This window comes from Pelobates fuscus, chromosome 5 (assembly GCF_036172605.1).
Source record: "Pelobates fuscus isolate aPelFus1 chromosome 5, aPelFus1.pri, whole genome shotgun sequence".
NCBI classification, from domain to species: Eukaryota; Metazoa; Chordata; class Amphibia; order Anura; family Pelobatidae; genus Pelobates; species Pelobates fuscus.
In genome coordinates, this window is record NC_086321.1 from 184,266,991 (window position 1) to 184,289,554 (window position 22,564).

Consider the following 22,564-nt stretch of genomic DNA (forward strand, 5'->3'; position numbering starts at 1 on the left):
TTGCTCTCTATGCCACTGCTTCAGTTCCAATCAGTCCTTTCAAAACACATCTTACACGCTCTCTCTCAGTGATGGAATGACACCCAGTTTATAACCTGCTCAAAGTCCAGTCCAGGCTTCACCACACATTGTCTATCTCCAGGACCCTGCTTGCAAGCACAATTCTCACCTGGGCAGGAAGGAGAGAGACAGAGGAGGGGAGAAGGCGGCACAGATTGGATTCCGTTTAGGGTGTCCAAATCATAATCATCTGACTGACACATGCGCCCCACACCTGACAGCCAGAGGCTTCTGGAATGAGGTTAAACCTGTCAGTGCTTTAAAAAAGACTGAGTATTTCTCCTCACTGGTGTCTATTTTTAACCCTTTCTAACGCAGATGGAATCCCTGAAAAGGTCAGCAGTTGTAGCAAAACAAGAAGGAACAGTAGGTATAGGGTTACCACGCGTTACAGCAGCAGTCACTTGAATAAAGCAAAAGCAGGTTTATTGTGAAACCTTTGTGAACAAAAGTAACACCTTCACTGCTGCAATACATGAACAGGCAAGCAGTTACAACTATTTCAAGGAGATGACGTAAAAGCAAAAATACCAGATTTTACATTCATAGAATACACACACACACACACACACACATCACGGCTAGCTAATAGGATTTGTTTTCAAGCCATTCCTGCACCTGCAGAAATGGTTAGACTTGTAAGACTCTAGTTTAGAAGAAAAAGAAAAAAAAGAAAAAACACAACAAACCCACCCCCCACCACAAATTAATGGAATTTTGTTAAATCAGAATGCATTTAAACAAAACAATAGCATTTTACCTTTTGGTGAAAGTTGTGGTAGATAGAATGGACCTCTCACATAATCAATGCAGAGTAAAGTGGTTGGGATTTCGAAAAGCCCAGGAATGTGACAAGATATCCTGAAAAGATTCAGAAACAGCGTCAGTGATGGCTGAAAGCTTAAACTGTTTGGAAGGGTAGGCTATATTTGCCAAGTGGTTTAAAGCTGCCGTCAACATCTATGTTTAAACTAGGGGAATGGTGCATGCAGGAGAAATAGGAGTTCCTTCATTTAATGTCACCATGCATTAAATAAACCAGTGAGGTTTATTAACTAAACAGTGAATTAGTGTACTGTAAAGCAAACTACTACATTCTGGGGGAAAGCTGCTTGAGGTGGAGAGTTTTCCATATCCTATATATGAGTGTACACTTTGCAATTCACTGTTGAATTGATTGTTTAGTCATTAAACCCATTAAAACCATTAAACTCGTCCAGCATACAAGGGGAGTGCATATGTTTGTGTATACCATCAAAGTGCAGAAGATTCTCTTGCCACAGAAAATCTTAATTAAAAAGTGATAGGTTACATGTTTACATAAAATGTTACTGCAATTAGACTGATAATTTGCCAGTATGATATATATAACAAAAACACCAGAAATTCCTAATCTGTGCTTATTAGGGGGTACTCAAATTACTGGCACTGTCTCCTACTTGTGGGCTGGAAACTATGTCACTCTCTTCTAGGAATCTCCCTAATGCACTACGTCACCATTTCAACCAACTAAAAAGCCTTCCTCTGGGAATTTGAATTAATTTATTTTTGTAATTGAAAGAGGGTGTTACTTTTTGAATGGATGTCAATCTGGTTTTGCAGTATGAAAATATAAATAAACCTTACCAATTTCACCTTCCACAGAGCACACTCATTAACCTGTAATGTATACTACAGCACTGCATGGAACTTATTGCTGCACTCCAGGAAACAACCATTATAAAAGTGCCTTTAATTAAAGGGGCAGCATGGTCACATGAAGAATTAAATGAATAACACTCAATTTATAACTAAGACTATTCAAACTCTGCATAAAAGATAGGATAAGAAAACATGTAAACACTATTCAATCCACAATTTACTATCAGCTAACCCTTTGAGGGTCACAGGAGTAGTGAAGTACAGCAAACCATCCCTATAGGACTCATAAGGTTTAATGCCTAAACACAGCATACCTCTCGGCCATTTCCCTCTGAGTTTTTCTATTTTTTTTCTTCCTCTTTTCTTCCTCTCTCAATGGGTGTTTGTCGCTTTCCTTTCATTGCTGGGATTGCCACTAATTAAACCCATCTATGCTCTAAGGCTTGTGCTGCTTCCCAGAATCCTCTGCTCTGTTCCATCTGCTAATGAAAAGAGAACAGCGGTAACTGTGTTGGGCAGGAATAGCAGAACATGCAAGAAGGCTGGAAGGAACTGTGGGTTGGGGCTAGAAGTGGAAAGGGGGAAAAATAACAATAGTAACATACAGAGGCAAAATTGTATTTTACAAGTAACAGCCTGGTACACACCTAGAAAAAACTAACACATTCTATAAATAAAACTGTTGTAATTTTCCAATGATTCCTTGGTTTTGAATATTATAAACCTGATATTATATATAGCATTCTACATGATATTAGATTACGTTGCTGCTTTTTACACTCCTGGGACAGGGAGGTGTGAGCATCTCTGGCATGTGTCCAATGCATATATCTCAAATTAATTCAGGAAACATCCTACTAAACTTTCACTAGCTATGTGCCCTCTTCCAAAATAGTATAATGGAACATGATGGCTTAATGGTACACACCACTTCGTCTGTACTTTGCCCCTCAAGGTGGAGGATGACCTCTGCTCCTGTGTGCCTGTGATTAAAGTGTGTGTTAGGGTGGGGTCCCTTCCTGTTTGAAGAAACATCAGCGAGGGGATGTGGTAGGAAGGACACAGACAATTATTTTGTGTAAGCCATTATCAGGGTGCCAGGCTTGCTATCTCCAGAACAATAGTGGAATAATTGGCATAATTTTCCGGTGCCAGCACTGTGAGAGAAAGAGCAGCTTTGAATGTATTTAACACTTTTGTTACCAGTGGTTTATAATACCTCTGACATTGATGCAATTGACACTTTAATCTCAGAAATGAGCTGTGCAAAACTGAGATTTACAGATTTTAGGGACACTATAGTCACCAGAACAACTACAGCTTATTGAATTTGTTCCTGTGAGTAGAATCATTACCTTCAGGCTTTTTGCTGTAAACACTATCTTTTCAGAGAAAATGCAGTGTTTACATTACAACCTAGTGATAACTTCACTGGCGACTCCTTAGATGGCTGTTAGAGATCCATCCTGGGTCATGGCTGCCTAAAATGCATTCAAACATTCAGTATCTCCTCCCTCTGCATGCAGACACTGAACTTTCCTCATAGAGAATCATTGATTCAATTCATCTCTATGAGCAGATGATGATTGGCCAGGGCTGTGTTTGAATCATGCTGGCTCTGCCCCTGATCTGCCGCCTTGTCAGTCTCAGCCAATCCTATGGGGAAGCATTGTGATTTGATCAGGCTACCACTTCTGATGATGTCAGCAGACAAGTTCTGACTATTCTGAGCTTCAGGCTTGAATAAAAGTAAGATTTTGCTATCTTTAGGGAGGCATGATGGCCCATGGGGGCTAGATGGTGGTTTTAACACTATAGGGTTAGGAATATATGTTTGTGTTCCTGACCCTATAGTGCTCCTTTAACATAGTGATATTATCTTTCCTAGTATATGTATAGATCAGCTAAATACACAAGGATGTATGCATAGGCTACCACAATACCCCTGGAACTTTGTATAGTTCGCCCAAATGCCTTTGGGTTATGTATAGGTCACCGATGTATCGGTATTTAATTAGTGCACTTTTTACTTAAAGGGATACTCAGTCTAAGCCAGTGGTTACCAAACCAGTCCTCATGGCCCACCAAATAATCCAGGATTTATGCATTTCCCTATTGTATTCCAATGGAAATACTGACAAAACCTGGACTGCTGGTGGGTCTTGAGGACTGGTTTGGAAAATACAGCTTTAAACACCAATACAATGTTTGCCTAAGTGGCTCTGTCACCTTCAGTGGTCTTTCCATAATTTGTAAAGACCCCCGATAGTAACTTCAACACTTAGTTCCAGTAACCACGGGGTGCAGGGTAAGCAGAGTTCTACTTACCTGAAGCTGTCCATCATGGCTTCTATTTGCATCCGATGGATTCTCTTCAGCTCCTAGGGCTTCACTTGCCAGGAGCCAATGTTCATTGATTTGCAGGGTTATTTACTACAGTGAGAATGTAAAGATAATTCAAAGTGAATATCTAAATAGATAAATTGGAAAAATTCCCCAATTCAGCTATGTTTCCAACTTGGCTGCTTTGGCCTTAAAGAGGCATCAAAACAGCTTATAGCTTTATGATGCAGTTTTTGTATATAGATCATGCACTTGAAGCCTCACTGCTCCATTCTCTGCCATTTAGGAGTTAAATTTATTTTGTTTCTGTTTATGCTGCCATAGTCACACCTCCCTTGGCTGTGACTCACACAACCTGCATGAAAAAAATATGTTTAATAAAATAAATTTAAAGGGACAATCCACTGCCCAAATACAAAATAAATAATAATATCCCTGTTTCGTACATATACCTCAAATGAAAACTTGCATGCATTTAATTATAAATTTTTTCAATGGAGGTAAATCTAAAAACAGCACACAGAACCTGCAGTTGTCTTGTCTGCTGCCTTTGCAAACCCTCCCCTTCTAACCCTGTCCAGACTTTCTGTAACTGTCCAATCACAGACTTCCTAGTGCAGCTCAATGAGAAGTCTTTGTAAGGCAAGTGCTCTCAGTGGTTGACAGCCTCTTGGGTTACGATTCACTTAACTAACCAAACCAGGAAGGAACATGATGTGTTATCTGTTTGAAAACACAGGTTAACAAGGTTGACCCCTTAAGGACTGAGCCAAATGTACACGTTGTGATCAAAACAAAACATAAACAAAACCTGGCATTTGCGCTATATGTCTGTCCAACTGTAATTCACCTCTTTCACATTAAATGCACCCACACTTATTATATATCATTTTATTCAGGGGAAACAGGTCATTTAACATCAAACACTTAGCTATGAAACATAATTTATTATGAATAAAATGTAAAAAAAAATGGGAGAAAATACGAATTTTAATTTTTTTTTAGTTCTACGTGACATTCTAACTGTGAATGTAATAATACTGTTTGCTTTTACTGCAATAAAATACACATATTTGTATTTAGCAATGTCTCACATATAAAACAGTACCCACTATGTACAGGTTTTATGGTGTTTTGGGAAGTTAGGAGGTCAAATAAAGCATGTTAAATTTTTCATTTTTTTCACTTTGAAATTTGCTAGATTGGTTATGTTGCCTTTGAGACGGTATGGTAGCCCAGGAATTAGAATTAACCCCATGATGGCATACCATTTGCAATAGTAGAAAACCCAAGGTATTACAAATGGGGTATGTCCAGTCTATTTTAGTAGACACTTAGTCACAAACACTGGCCAAAATTGGCGCTCAAATTATTTTTTGCATTTTTCACTCACAAACAAATATTAAGGCTAACTTTGGCCAGTGTTTGTGACTAAGTGGCTACTAAAAAAGACTGGACCATTTGCAATACCTTGGGTTGTCTACTTTTGCAAATGGCATGCAATCATGGGGGTAATTTTCATTCACTGACGATATCATCGCTGTAATACATTTTACTATTTTGAAACACTAATATTTGTGTTCAGTGAAGTATCCCGAGTAAAACAGTACCCCCCATGTACAGGTTTTATGGTGTCTTGGAAAGTTATAGGGTTAAATATAGTGCTAGCAAATAAATTCCCTTTACTTTCGGCCTGGGTTGTCAGGCAGGTCCCGCTAATTGTAATTAATTGTAATTAATAAAATGACCTAATTACGTAAAAATATTACATAAATATATACGTAGAATTAATATATATATAATTAATATTATATTAATATATATAATTCTTTTAAATTATTTTTATTTATATATAGGTATATATATAGTGATATATACGTATATACTTGTATATAGATATATTATTTCCTTCTACATGTATTTTGATTTCAGTATGTATATATATTAATATCAAAATACTGTTAGAATGAAATTACACAAATATATATAGATTAATTATTTATTTTTAATTATTTTAATTTTTTACCGTATTTATATATTTATCTTATATTATATATAATTATATATATATTTAATCAATATCATTGTACGTGCATTTTGGTATTATTATTATATATATATATACATATATATATATATATAAAATTATATATATATATATTAATATTAAAATACACTTATTCAGTTTATGTGTATGTATGTATGTATATGTGTATATATATACTTAGATCATATATATACACATATATGACCTAGTGGGCTGTGGTGCGTGATGTTGGCTTATATACAACAAGAAATTCGTAGTGGTTTATAATGTATATTTTTTTATTTTAAACTGTTTTTAAATCTTTTATTTTACTATTTTAAGGCAGCAGGGGGAGTACATATCATTCCAGGAACTCCCCCTGCTGGCATTGCTATGGACGGCTATCCCAGGAGGGCCGGAATGGAAGCAGGGGGACTCCCTGGGATGCCAGGTGAGTCCCCCTAACGCGATCGCCGGCGACCGGGTAAGTGAATAGGACGGCGGGGACGTTCTATGCCGCCTGCCGGCGTTTAGGACCGGGTCCCCAAGGACGGCATAGAACACCCTCCGCCATCCTTAAGGGGTTACTTTATAAAAGTGTTAATTTCTATTGAAATTTGCCCTTTTTGCAAAAAAATTAAATAAAATAAAAAAATAGAACACTCTTCACACAAAAAGCTTTTCAGCAAGCTAAAGTGCTTTAGGGGTCTGGAGTGTCAATTTAAGTACTTTCAAACCCTGCTGGAAAAAATGCAGATTTATAAGCATCCTGCAAAAATATTGGAACACTAGAACTGGATGCATCCCTATGCACTGATGTGGCAGGATCCAACTGCATTTTGTATATAATATATATTATTATGACTGGGGATGGCTATAATTATATTAAACAGATATAAACTCTAAATAGTTATATTAGTTACATTAGTATCATATAACCTTAACTCCAAACATTGGGGAAATTTAACAGGGGACAGTAAGGTATGACCACAAGGGTAGTAGCAGATTATGCGCCAAAGATCGGGTCTGTCTGTGAAAGAGAAGAGGTAGTGTTAGCCCGAAGTTATTGCACATCTGGATGATGGCCAATGGCATTGATCAGCAGTACACTCTCTGTCCATGAGCTGAATGCTCTAAAAGTACTGGGCACACCTTGAGCACAAAGGTGTTCTCTTGCTGGTCCCTGCTGCCTCCATAAGGTAACAAACCCTGGATGGAAGGACACAATCCCAAAATCACCAAATCTGTGACTGTTGGGAGGTATATAATTATCATTATCTATATACAGTCATTGGAAAAGAAAAGTACACTCTCTTATAATTCTATGGTTTTACATATCAGGACATAATAACAATCATCTGTTTCTTAGCAGGTCTTAAAATTAGGTAAATACAAACTCAGATGAACAACAACACATGACATATTACACACTGTCACGATTTATTTAACTACAAATAATGGAGAAGCCATGTGTGAAAAGTACACCTTATGATTCAATAGCGTGTACCTTTAGCAGTAATAATCTGAAGTAATCGTTGTCTGACTTTTATCAGTCTTTCATATTGTTGTGAAGGAATTTTTTTTTTTTTGTAAATCTTTATTTTTGTCATACATGGTAATAACATAGCAGATCTTATGATGCCCCAACAGCACATGCAGGTTCAAGATTAACACACAGCATAGAGAAACATAACTATTGATCAGCATTTTGATTAGACTGCACATTTTAAGGGTGGATAGGGAGAGGGAAACAAGAATGAAACGGGACATTTTCTTAAAGGTACAAAATAGGCTATGCAGACTGATAACAGAATTAATTAAAAGGGCGTGAGTTTTCCTATGTTGGTGCTTAGTCGACTAACGTGGAGCAGTGCCCCCGAAGAGTTCTGGTAAGGTAGAGAGAATGAATAGAACTATTAAGAACCAGTTGGCAAAAATGTGTCAGGAAACCCAACTTAAGTGGAACGTTCTTTTGCCCATAGCTCTGTTACGAATCCGCAGTACACCTACCAGAAGGATGGGCCTCTCTCCTTTTGAAATCATGCATGGGCGACCACCTCCCGTACTTGGTAACTTAAGGGGGGATTTGAGTCAGTTGGGAGAAGGAATTACTCGGCAGCAGGTTGTAGAGTTGGGTAAGACTATGGAGGAGGTACAGAAATGGGTACAAGATAGATTACCTGTGAATATTTATCCCCAGTTCATAGTTACCACCCAGGAGACCAAGTGTGGATTAAAGAGTTCGGGATCACTTCGGGATCGGTATTAGGATAATGCGTTGCGGCCCATGCTGCTGGATTGGCTTGATTTAAAGTACGGGCTTCTTCCTCTAGCGCTTTAATGGCCGCTTGGTTAATCCTAGTCCTTTCCTCATTATTGAACAATGTCATTAATAACTGCTGGCAATCAGCCCATGTCGGATTATGTGTCTGAACTATCGAGGTGAACAGATCAGTCATAGCTTGTGGTTTCTCAGTGTACGAGGAATTGTGGGTCTTCCAATTCAAGAGATCGGTAGTCGTGAACGGGACATATACGAAGACTGGGTCAGCATATACCATTTGACCTGCGGCATCGAGATAGGCTGACCCAGGATTCAAACGAAGAGGCATCTGATAATGTTTGGGTTGTTGGGTACCGGTCAGTTGTCGGGTTAGTATAGGGCTACGTGGAGGGACGTCGGTTATGGGTTCCGGTCGGGGGGTAGTAAGACGTGGGGATGTAGAGGCTCTATTGTGGGGAAGGCCGGTGAATAAAATATTCCGAGCCGGGCTAGAAGAAGCCTGACCGGAAGTTTGAAGTGGCGCCAAATCAGGATAATTGGATCTAACGGGGGTTGGTTCCGAAAGGGGAGGTTTAGTATGGCGGGGGGTGGATTCTGAACTGGAGGAGGAAGCGGAAGTGGATGGGGACAATGGGCGAGTGGGGGTGGAACTTCCTGTACTTGTATCACTTCCCTCTACAGGGAAGTAAGGGGGCGGCATAGGGATCTCGGACTCAGGGGGCGTGTCCAAAATGGGCCTAACCGTAGTCCTAGTGGACAAACAAGTTGAGGCGACATTGCTCCTCGTGGCATATCCGAATCCATCTTGGCGAGTCGTTTACGGCCTGTCTCCAACAATCAATATATGGAAACTGTCCGTAAAGTTCAGGCCTACCTGATACAGCCACGTGTACACGCTGTACCAGAGTTGGATCCAAACTGCCACGTGGCGGCCATGCCGCAACCAAAGTAGGCCACTCCCTAGTGCACAAAGCGACCAAACGTACAGGAGACATTTTAACCCCAAAATCACATGTTGTAAATCCCTTTTTAAAATTCTTTACCATACAACCTAAGGGATCCAAAATCGTTGACTCCGACGCGCCCATACTTATCAATGGAGCGTCGTTGACAACGAATACTATACACACGCTCTATTCAACAGTCACACCCGTTTCTTCCGGCAACAGCACCACGTGGTACAGTTACCAAGTGAAACGTACACAATAACACAATGAACACTCAGGGAATTCCCGTGCACACACAGCTGTTACACCAGTCACTAAGTAATCAATATTATGCCCTTTGGCGAAACTATACAGTCACCCACGCTATAATTCTCTATATATGAATTACCCGTCTATAAAACACCCCAGTAACATCGTCTTTTACAAATAGTAGTTACAGTACGGTTAGCATAGGTCAAAGTACAATTTAAGGTCACAATACAATTATTAGTGGTTATGGTGTTAGACATGCATTAGACGACAATGATTAGTACTTATATACAATGTCAGTAAATATACAGGGTTATGGTACCGTGCACTATAATACAGCAACACACTATTAACACTCTCGCTAGACGGCTGAGCTCGCGCTATCTAACAAGATATACACTTTACTAACAATCTTTAACACATATACAATCCCAACTAAACTATTGGCCAGTACCTTGATGGACTACCTAAAACTATCTACATCCGTTTTGGTTAGCCACACTGCCCAAGCACCACATATAGCGAACTAGAGGGCGGAATTTACAACAGAACCCTTTTAGTCTTTCTACTCTATCAATAGTCTAGTGGGTTCCAAATTTACACGCCTTCCCACTTAGCCAAGATAGGTTGAGATCTAGCAAACGATAATGTACATCAGAGTCTGCTTAGTCTCCCGGTCCCTCCGACCTAGCGAACGAATTGTACACCCTAGAACGCTAGTCTAGACAAGACACCGGTGTCCGGCTAGGGCTATTTACACAGAACCCCGCCTGACTCCAAACCAAATCAAACGGTCTTACTAAAGAGCGTTCGATTGAGCGGTGCGCCTTCGCTCCTTCCCTCCGACAGAGGGGGCAGATTCCATACACAGATTTAAACCCCTTATGGGCCTACCGCACAATCGGTATACCCCTAGTGGGTCCGCCGTCTAAAACAGCGGTCGTCTTACCTCCTCGTTCCTGAACCTGAGTTCACACTCATCGACGGGGACACTCCAGCACTTCTTACGTAGAGGCCGATGATCTCCTGGACAACAGACCAGTGGCGCCGAGACGAAGGGAGGTCCACGCAGAAGTTCAGGGGTGCAGCCGTAGAGAACGTGGGCAAAGATAGACCGTCTCACGCCTCTGCTTCTCAGCTACCGTTGAACGATGAGCTTCCCGGCCAATGCACCAAATGATACCGGAGAAACTGACGGAAGCCAAGCACAGAGAGATGGACACAGGTTTCTTCAGGAAGGAAGAGATTCTTTATTCGGTTCACCGATCGGGACTCAGAGGGACTAATGTCACCAAAATACAGCAAGTTCTGAGCCCCAGACAATAGTGCAGTTTCCTTATATAGGCACATAACTCCTCCCATAATAAGCTCCACCCGCACATTCTCTTGACCAATCAATACAAATAAGAAGTAACTTCCTGCTTGACCGCATGGCCTGTCCAGCACAATGGAGGAGGGGAATACTACATCCTGTATTCTCGCACATGCTCCGTACACTACTGATCGTATCTTGCCTCGTGCAACCAACTGATCGATACGTCAGCATATGCACGTACACATGCCACGTGGTAATCTCGGCCTACTAAATTTATTTTTACCGAGATTCCACCACAAAACCTAATAATAGTAATAACAAAAATGACCCTTCAAGTAAATGAGAGTAATGTCTATTTACAAAATTGAAAAATTACAAACTGCCACCGGAGGTGAAAGGGCAACATTCAAGTTGCGATAACCGCACAACCTATCGCGCACCCTCCCAAGCCGAGAGCCACAAGAGGCTTACCTGACTCGCATCGCCCACAAGGAAGAAGGATTACCCGTGAAAAGCAGAGGATGCCATCACCATCCTCCAACCATCCTCTGCAGGGGATAAGCTTAGACTGCCATGGTACCCAAGTCTGTGGTATATGGATGCCAGCCCTCACACAGGCCTGGAGGGGCTCTAGATCCTGTAAACAAGACCAGGTAGATGGGATAGGCAAAAAGCTGCGGACTGGAGTTGGCTGATCCTGAAAGGGGACTGATGCATAATCCTTCTGCCACTTGATAACAGCAGTGATGTTAATTTTTGCAAATGTCAACCACCTAGCGATTGGTTTCATTTCAGTTTTTTCATCATTTATGTTTTTTCACTAGTCCATTATTTCCACTACTTGACATCAAGCTATTTCATAATGTAGTGGGTATGGTGATATAGCCTGTTCTCATGCCTGAGGTAATACCTAGTGCTTTTTTCAAATGTGTTAGCATTGAATTACTATCTGAGCCTCAAGTCTTGTCATGAGTTTAGACACAAATGCCTAGCTTTTTTTCTATCTTATTCATAAAATTGTGCACTATATCTCATATGTCCCACTGTTCTATGTATGTCGATATGCTTGGGGAATGCTGTTGGGGCACCTCAAGCCTGCTTGTATACTTATGCACGGCAAAAAAAAAATTGAAAAAATAGTAAATTACAAACTGTATGAGCCAGAAGTAAGAAAAGGTTCAATACCCTCTGTGTTATTCTGCAGTGCTGTCTGGCAAGGTTAATTTTATTTTTCCAAGACCTGTCTGACACATATTGAAAGTCAAGTGCTCTGCAAAAGACCAGCACAGGCTGACAAGGGCTAGCCAAGAGTAAAACTGAAATCTTCAATTTTATCTGCCCTGCCTTTCCTTGGGGACAGTAGTGTTGAACAAGTTGGTGCCAAATTAAAAACAAACAAAAACCGGAAAAAAAAAAACCACAAAACAAAATATGAAGCTATAATCTATGGTGGTTCTAACAACAGTGTGAAACATTTGTGAGATGTCTCAAGCTGTAGTTTATTGTTGGAAAAATCAGAGGTGCCCAACACATTAATTTAATGCGGTATTATGCAATGGGTTGCAGTTATGTCACATTGAAAGTTATTGGAATTCTAAAATCTAGAATGCGCAATTCCAACATTAAAGGTACACTCTAAGCACGACTTAATTTTTTAAAGATCTATTTGCCCTTGCAGCTGACCCAGACCAACGAGGTATCCTGTGCATCAATATCTGAAACCTCCAGCGCAGGCATCAGCTGACCCCACAGGGACTGACTAGCTCTACCACACACATAGCCTGAGCCGGGGTATACTTCATGAGGACTCTCCATATGTCTTAAGCTATACAATGCTTAAACTTGCTAATCTACATAAGCAAACAACCTAGCTTGTAACACTAGTGACACTGCCACGGCTCACTTCAAATGTTTTCCCCACAACACACACCATAAAGTTATAAACGCCATTATACTACACCAGACTATACTAACTGTGTTGTAGACTTGCCCACATTATAGGACAGCCGAGCAGGTCGCTATTACACAGCTTGTACCTAACCTGTATAACACATGCTACAACCCTGTAACACACTCTTGTTACACACGTATACTCAAACACTCAATAGAACCTAAACGTTTAGACTAAGCTTGTTTAAAAAATTACTAGCCTGAGCAACCACTCACCCCCTGCTTACAGTTTCTCTTGTTAATAACTAATATCACTAGTCCTGTGCAGGGCAGCTATGTAACTACGTTGTAAAAGCGAAACTAAAATATAAAAATGTGCATTGCTTTTATGTACCATGACATTGTATAACAGTATGACCATCACAGTTTGCCCTGCTGTCGTGGCATCACAGACCATACTGTATTTCTCTGCACGAAAATAAAGAACTAGAGGTAAGTTAATCTCTTTATTTTATCACTTATAGGGGTAGAGATTTAACCTATATAGCCCATACATCACTCTAACGTTAGGAATAAATGTTGGTGTTTCTCACGTTAGAGTGTTTCTTTTGTAATTCTTTATTTTTGATGTGCTTAAAAGGTACATGCGTGCCAGTAATGCCACAACAGCAATTACTCGCATTTTAAGGTAGACATTATGCGGCAAGAGGAAATACAGCACAATTTTTGTTTTTATGAACATGCTTACGAGTAGCTTGGCACAGGTTATATAGGAAAAGGAACAGCGATTCAAGAGTTATGCCTTTGATTAGTCTGGGACATGTACTTATGTCAGTGTGGGCTAGAAGCTGTGTCGGTTAAACAGGTACTGTCGAGTAAAAGTAGATTTACATTGTAATAAAACTTGGTCAGTGTTTATTATCAATCGCATCAATACTATTTTCAGTCGCTTTACTACTGTTATCAGTTGCATCAATACTGTGATCAGTCGCTTTACTACTGTTATGAGTCGCATCAATACTGTGATCAGTCGCTTTACTACTGTTATGGGTCGCATCAATACTGTGATCAGTCGCTCTATTACTGTTATGGGTCGCATCAATATTGTTATGGGTCGCATCAATACTGTGATGGGTCGCATCAATACTGTGATCAGTCGCATCAATACTGTGATCAGTCGCTTTACTACTGTTATGGGTCGCATCAATACTGTGATCAGTCGCATCAATACTGTGATCAGTCGCTTTACTACTGTTATGGGTCCCATCAATACTGTTATGGGTCGCATCAATACTGTGATCAGTCGCATCAATACTGTGATCAGTCGCATCAATACTGTGATCAGTCGCATCAATACTGTGATCAGTCGCTTTACTACTGTTATGAGTCGCATCAATATTGTGATCAGTCGCATCAATACTGTGATCAGTCGCTTTACTACTGTTATGGGTCGCATCAATACTGTTATGGGTCGCATCAATACTGTGATCAGTCGCATCAATACTCAGTCGCTTTACTACTGTTATGAGTCGCATCAATACTGTGATCAGTCACATCAATACTGTGCTCAATCGCTTTACTACTGTTATGAGTCGCATCAATACTGGTAAACTTAAATGATTTTGGTTGCTTATACAGGCAGTTAGCAACTAATATCTAGTATAAGTCAAAGGAACACCGTTGGCAGTAACAATTAGTAGGTTAACCCCTGGTATTTTATAGGATGCCCTGACATGAGTGAGATGGTAACTGGTGGTGTGGGGATACATGTGTAACTTAAATGCTGGGGTTAACTTGGGACAGGTTCTGCTGGGTGTGTGGGACCTCTATGGTCGGACTCGGGCGATGGGGGACATTGTGATGTAAGCAGTTAGAGTTAGCTAAGCTAATGCTTCTGCATATCCCCCCCTCCCCTCGACTGGCTGCTATTCACCCAATGCCCGTTGTGGCTATCAGAGTTCCGTCTGTAATGAGTGTCCCAATTGGATCCTCTGTGGCGCAGCAGGGTGAGGGGATCCTCCAGCCCTCGGCTTGCGGGGAGGTGTGTAACCCTTGACCGCTTCCTCTGGTGCTTCTGATCAGGCCTTTGGTTCTCTTTCGGATGGCTTCTCCGGTCGGAGGCTCAGCCTTGGTTGTAATCCGTGGTGTGTTCACTCGTTTGGTGCCGATGCTCGCATCCACGGCTGGAGAGCGTTGGGTTGAGCCGTGATGGGCGCGGGTGCGTTGGTTCGGTGCGGCTGGCTTAGCCGTATCGCTCTCGTGTGTGTGGGGGCAGACGTTTGCGCTCGAGCTGCCTATGTTGCCGGTTTCTCTTGGCTGTGCTTGGGAGCCGGTGCCTGCGCCCCAGTGGCCGGGCTTTGTGTCCCTCCATGGTTGCTTTTGGCGCCCACAGGGCCGGGAGGTCGCCTGGAAGACCCTTGTTGGAATGTCATATTGTCGTCTGCGGGTGAGAGGCCGGATCCATGAGGCCACCGTTTTGGCAGCTTGGTGATAAGGCACTCCCCTGCTGCACAATATCGCACAGAAGTGCAAGCATAGTCGGTCCAGGGTTTCCAGGGGGTGGAAGGGTACCCTCGTGCTCCCTCTCCCTGTGTCTCGCCTGGCGTCCATTTTAGGTGTGCCTCGCTGGTCCTGTGTCTCGGCATGCTTTGTGGCTGACCTGACTCTTCCGCCAACCCGGCTCACCTGTCTTGTGGGGACCGGGATGACCCCCGCCGGTCCTGAGGGGGGGGGGGTAGGAGACCCTCAGCGTGTCTTGTGGGGTTTGGTGCCGGTAAGAGCTTCTCTCCGACTCCATCTCTATTAGGCCGCAGCCTGCTTTTCGGTCGCGTGGCTCCGCCGGGCTCGCAAAAGGTATCCTCCGATAGCGGGGTGTTCCCCCGACGTGTGTGGTGCCCCTTAGGTGGGCTGTGGGCTGTTTAGCCGCCGTTTATGCCCGGTATATTGCCCGCCCGGCAGGAGCTCCTTTCTCCCACGTCTGTGCGGCTCGGCGGTCAGACTCCGCCCCCCGTTAGAGTGTTTCTTTAAAGATAGCACACTGTATAATTCAGGTTTGGGTGTGCGGTATGGAACTATCTTCTGCTGCAGTTTGCTGCTGCTTACATGAAATAATTAAATGAACTTCAAGATAAATGTTTATTAATATATTTTTAAAAAGAGGAACCATTAAAACAAAAAAGCTTGCTTAGATGTTAGGGAAATGATCCAGTGTCGGAATGAAACATCAACATGTTTAGATGAGAATAGGACAGCATTGTTGAGTTGATAACTTAAGTATTACTTTATAGCCAGTGCAAGGGTTTCTGGGAGTTGTAGTCCAGTAGTCATGTTCCTCCAGTAGTAAGCATGACATTATGTACTGTGGTATTTATGCAACCATAAAGAAAAACACTGCAGGTTTGGAGAAAGGGAGGGACAGAAAGGGTAGGCGTACAGAGCAAAACTAATTATTATTAACAAAAAAAGACTGAGTAAAAATAGCATAACTGACTGTAATCTATACCACACACTGCACTTAACATATATGGATGCCTGCAGTGCCCCTTCACTTATTTTAAAGAAAAATAGTTGTGTAATTGTAAGTAGTAGAAGCTACTGCGTTTATTCACTAAACTGACAGACAGGGTTATTCACTAAATTGAGTCTGCTGGGAACTGACCAGGCTCCAGGGAGAGTGCGCAGCTGAGCAGACAAGGGCACATGTATGAGTGTGGAATGGATGAAACATGATTGGCTGTTTATGTGTGGTAGTATGGTATGTGAGGAAGTGGGTGGTGACAAATCAAGCTGACCTCAGTGCCACTGAGGAGCCGGGCCAGCAACAGTTTCCCGCCCACCCTCCCTTTGTGATCTAGGCACGGGGTGCTGTCAAAGTGAGGCGGGGGGCATGTCCTTGCCAGATAGGGTGGGAGATGGTTTGCAGGTAGATGAGTAAGGGGATAATGGCCGGGTCTCATCCTCCCCTGTCTCTTATGGTGAACCCTAAGGGGTACCATGATAGGCGTGTCCTCGCCGAGTTAAAAGACGGCTGATGGGGAACCCAAAAAGGGAAGAGGAATTTATTATGCCGAGGGGGGAGGTGAGAGCCTTTGGGAAGGGGTGTTTTACATTGGCAAGGACGTTTTGGTTACATTACTGTATGACATTATGCAACGTCATTTATATGTTAATTTATGATCTGTACTATGTACAGTTTTATACGTTTGGATGCGTTATACAGTATTCAGTTGTTTTAATAATTGCTGTGGCCTGTTATATCCAAGTTTTAGTGTCTGTCGTTATTTGGGGAATTCATGGCTGATTTGAGGGGAATATCTCATCCAATGCCCACTACATACACACAAGGGAATTCAAGGATTTTACAATTATCATGACGGAAAGTCATGATTTTATTAAAGACACGGAGGCGAGTATTATGCTGCACTCTTTCTTTATTTCCCTCAGCAGCAAAGAAACATTATTGAAAAAAAACATTAAAACAGGTCTGCCTTCCAACAGGCAATGTCCGCCTAGCAACATGATCATCCAATCAGCGACATCCTTTCCCTATAGCTGGCTGAGTGTTGATGACCATTTCCTCTTTCTTTCTTGCGACTCCCGAAGAAACTCAAACTCGGAACAGGAAACCAGAGTAAACCAAACGATTCGTAACAAAGCACGTGATTCCAAGAGGTCTTTTAGCCAGGTCACGCTAAAGAAACAAGAGAAATATGGTAATTTCTTGAAAGTTATGGGTTGTCCGCATATATATAGGTCTAAATGCCTGCATGAACAGTGATAACTTTTCATATCAGTAGTAAGAGGCAACTACCAACCTGAGGACAACAATGGCAATAAAGTCCCATCATTATATAGTGCTCTAGAGCGATGTAGATATATGATATCATCCCTACCGTCAAATTGAACTTACCTTGGAGGTCTTTTCTCTGAAAACTTACCTCGACCCACCACTGAGCCGTCCGAGGGTGGGTGGGTGGGATAATACTCGCCTCCGTGTCTTTAATAAAATCATGACTTTCCGTCATGATAATTGTAAAATCCTTGAATTTTATTAAAGACCCGGAGGCTCCTATTATGCTATTTCAAAGCTGTGATATCACGGCTTCTGCGAAATGCTGAATTGGTTTGAAATAGAAATTACGGAAAGTAGATTCTGCGGACCAATCAGCCGCCTTCAGTATATCTTCTAAGCGACAACCCGCCATTGAGGCTTTGGAGGCCATGGCACCGCGAACTGAATGAGGAGAGAATATGGAGGTATCAATACTTGCCAAGGACATGATCCATTTGACCCAGCGGGCCAAGGTAGGAGAGGATACCAGAGCATGTGGTTTACGGAAGGAGATGAAGAGTTGGGGGTCCAACCCCATCCGGAGAGATGCAGTACGAGCTTCGTACGCCCTAAGACATGCTACTGGGCAGAGGATCGGTGTCGTGGGAAACGCTGGATACAGGACCGATCTGGAGGACGATTTCGTCCTCCGTGAGATGTCAAAGACGACTCCTTCTGGGGTGAAGGATCGGGCAGTGACATCGAGTGCTCGAACATCTGACACTCTTTTGCATGAGACTAGACACAACAGCATAACTAGTTTAGCTGAGAGTTGTTTTAAGGATGGAGACTCGTTGTCTGGCCACCTAGTCAGGAATGTTAGTACCAGGGAAACGTCCCATAGGGAGGAATAGCGAGGTAAGGGTGGCCTTGCGAAGCGGATGCCTCTTAGAAGGCGACAAACCAATGGGTGTCGTCCTATTGGAACCCCGTCAATGCCGGTATGGCCGGCTGAGATAGCTGATCGGTAGAGGTTTACCGTTCTGTATGCTTTCCCGTTATCATACAGGGAGGTCAAAAATTGCAGGACAGTTGTCACAGGAGTTGATAGGGGATCCACACCCCGTGCCACGCACCAACCATCCCATGTGCGCCAAGCAGACTTGTAAGACTGTCTCGTGCCGGGTGCCCATGCGCCCTCGAGAAGTCGTAGAGTCGATTGCGAAACTCCCTCGATTGACCAGGGTCCCCGGAAATCAGCCATGCCATGAGGCGGAGGAGACCCTGAAGTATCAGGGGGTGGGGGTTCCCATCGGGGTCCCGGAGGAGAGATTGGGCATCCGGGAGGAGTCGTGGATGATCTATGGCCATCTCCAGCAGAGGAGGAAACCAAGGTTGCGAGGGCCATAGGGGGGTTATCATAACCAGGCAGCCCAAGTGGCGCCGTAGATGGAGGAGGCAACGAGGGATAAGGGCGAATGGAGGGAATGCATAGTTCCTGGTTGTTGACCAGTCTTGTGAGAATGCATTCGTAGCCGCGGCCGTGGGGTCTGGCCTCCAACTGAAGAAGGTCGGAAGTTGGGAGTTCAAGCGAGAGGCAAATAAGTCTACTGCTAGAGGACCCCACAGATCCCAAATGCGTTGGAAGATTTGGGGATCGAGGTGCCAGTCGCTGGAGTCCCGCAGGTGGCGGGAGTACCAATCTGCCGTAGTGTTGCATAACCCCGGCAAATATTCCGCCTTGACCGTCATGTTGTGTTGCAGACAAAACTGCCAAAAATCTCGAGCCAAATTCGCTAGAACTTTGGATCTTGTGCCACCGAGGTGGTTGATATAACGGACAGCCGATATGTTGTCCATCTTCAGTAGGATTGAACACTGGGGCAGTGTCGGGGAGAGGCTGCGAATCGCAAAGGATCCTGCTAGGAGTCCCAAGCAATTTATATGGAGCCTGGATTCCGCTTCCGAACATCGTCCGCCTGTGGAGATATCTCCGCAGCGTGCGCCCCAACCGTAAGAACTCGCGTCCGACTCGATGACTATATCTGGGGCTGAGCCGAAGATGGCTCTTCCATTCCACGCCTCCATGTGTAGGAGCCACCATTGGAGTTCTTTTTTCGCTTCTGCGTCTAGAGTCAGAGTATCCTCGTATGAGGCGCCGCCTCTGAGGTGTGACGCTTGTAAGCGCTGTAGGGCTCTGTAATGAAGGGGTCCCGGAAATATGGCCTGTATGGAGGCCGCTAGAAGCCCAATCACTCTGGCCAGGTGTTTGAGCGATATTTGCGGAAAGGTAAGAACTCGTCTTATCTCTTTCTTGATATTTCTCATCTTGGAGGTTGGTAAATGCAATGTTTGCGTTTCCACCAGGAGTCCTAGGAACTCTATTTGTTGAGTGGGGACTAGGATGGACTTTTCCCAATTTATAATGAAGCCCAGATTCTGTAGCAAGGTTGTGGTCCAACCGAGGTGAATATGGAGTAGGGATACTGACTGGGATAACAGCAGGATGTCGTCTAAGTATATGATTAGACGAATCCCCCGACTGCGTAGTAGTGCGATAACGGGCTTCATGAGCTTGGTGAAACACCAAGGTGCGGAAGAGAGCCCGAAGGGAAGGCAGCGGAACCGCCATTTCCTTCCCTGCCATGTGAATTGCAGAAAGTTTTGGTGTGCCTGCGCAATGGGTACTGTGAGGTTCGCGTCTCTTAGGTCGAGTTTGACCATCCAGTCCGCTGGCTGGAGCAGATCCCGTAGGCAATGGATGCCTTCCATCTTGAAGTGATGGTAGGTTACGTAGGTGTTTAAATGTTTGAGATTGATGACCGGGCGGGATCCGCCCCCTTTTTTGGGGACAATAAATAAGTTGCTCACAAAACCCGGGGTACCAGGGATTTCTTGAATAGCACCTTTGAGTGCCAAATCTCGAACTTCCTCGGAGACGAGGGTCATGTCTATTGGGGAAAAAACAATCTCCCTGGGTGGGGAGAGTTGAGTAGGCAGGGATACAAAATCTATGAGATACCCTTGGACTGCCTTGAGGATCCACACATCTGACGTAATTAGAGCCCAGACGTGGGAAAAATGTGTGAGTCTGCCCCCTATCGCCACATGTGAAGAAAATTGAGGAAGGTAGCTTACCGTAAGGACGTCTTCCTGAAGGAGCGCCTCGTGCACCTCTCGACACCCAAGGTCTGCCTCGTTGGGGGAAGAAGGTCGGAGCGGACCTCTGGTCAGGAAAGGGGGTTCTCCCCATATAGGAGCCTCGGCTCGGGCGCGAGCCTCTATTGACTCTGCCGGACAGACGGCCCCTTGTTCTGCCGGCCCCAACAAAAACCTTTGGGTGGAACACCCTCTTTAGATTTGATTGTGCCTTGTCCAAGGCCGTGAATGTTTGGACATATGAGCCCAGGTCTTTCACAAAAGACTCTCCAAAAAGATACCCTTTTGCGCGGTGGATTAATATTCGCGCCATCTGTGACAGGTGTTTTTCTGTCCATCATTGGTTTGGAGGAGTGCTTTATTTTTGCCGAGGCTTTGCGGCCGGGGCGTGGTGGGTGAGAAGTGGATGGTATCGCGACTGGCATGGCGGTCGGAGGGACCATTTGTTGGGCCTGCCTTAATGCTTGGGTAAATGATTTTGATATGGAGGAAGACATAATGTCCATGGCAGATGCCAGGGCTTTAGAGACAGACTTGGACACAGTAGTGTCCATAATAGCCTGAATTTCCTCTGATGCTGGGAAATCCAATTCATCCCCAGAAACTACAGGGGGAAAACCCAAGGCTGTTTGAGGGTTAGCTTTTGTACCTGAGGGACCAGGTAAATCATTAGGGGATTGCATTATTGCAATTGTAATGACAGGCAGAAAATTGTTAAATTACTTTAATACTAAGTTTAGATCAGGGTTAAGTAACCCAGAAAAAACTACCAGATACACGATACTGTAAAAACAGGCAAATACAAATTACTCACAATTATTATCAAATAATAGAGAGCAGGAGAAAGGGGGGACCGTCCGCCACTAATACTGGACACCAACTCCGATCAAGGGATGGAGTGGGCGTTCCGGAGTTAAAGGGCGGGAAAAATCCAGAAGAAAATGGCCGCCGCGACGACGGAAACCAAAAAGATGGCCGCCGCGGAAGAGAAAGACAGAGCTGGTAACCGCCGATCGCGGTACTGTTAATTACCCGGCCGCAGGGGAGAGAGAGGTGGTGTGCGGCTGACAACGCGGTCAGAATTAAATCCGACCGCGGCATACAGCCGGACCGGAGGATTCCCGCTGGGGCTTGCCTGATAGGGCGCGCATGCGCGGTCGGGTCAGATGCCCGCGAAAATTTAGCGGGTATTTGTTAAGTGGTAACCAGGATTGTAAAGTCCTGCAATCAGGGCACCCACTACAGGGTTAAGTCCTGAATAAAGGAGAAGTATTGAAACATGATTCTAATTAGTACCAATAAAGGTACAGGGTACTATTACATATAATTAAATAAGTAATACAGTAATAGCAAAAAACAATTACATACAATTAAAGTACCAATATTACAAATAGTAAATCAATTATAATAAGCATTAGAGTATCCCACAGTTGGAGAACTGTGAGAGAACTACTTATCTGAGGGAAAGCAGCAAAGAAAGAGGAAATGGTCATCAACACTCAGCCAGCTATAGGGAAAGGATGTCGCTGATTGGATGATCATGTTGCTAGGCGGACATTGCCTGTTGGAAGGCAGACCTGTTTTAATGTTTTTTTTCAATAATGTTTCTTTGCTGCTGAGGGAAATAAAGAAAGAGTGCAGCATAATAGGAGCCTCCGGGTCTTTAATAAAATTGCAAGTTATAGGCCAGAAAAGTAAAATTAGAAAAATAGATCTGCTGTAGAATTTTTTTGGATTTGGCTTTTTTGATTTAAATTTTTATACAAATCATTGCCAGTAAATAACCCTGTGAACATCATGGAGAACTAACAAGGGAACTGAGGCACACATAGCAAAGCTTAGTTTGAGAATTTATTTAGTTTGGATATTTTGGTCTAGC

The 22,564-nt window shown here is 43.3% G+C and overlaps 1 protein-coding gene across 1 annotated transcript in view; it reads left to right on the forward strand.

The window, feature by feature from the left end:
* Nucleotides 1-22,564, forward strand: part of SDR39U1 (short chain dehydrogenase/reductase family 39U member 1) — a 204,426-nt gene that overhangs the window by 162,150 nt on the left and 19,712 nt on the right. The gene's annotated exons all lie outside the window — the stretch shown is intronic.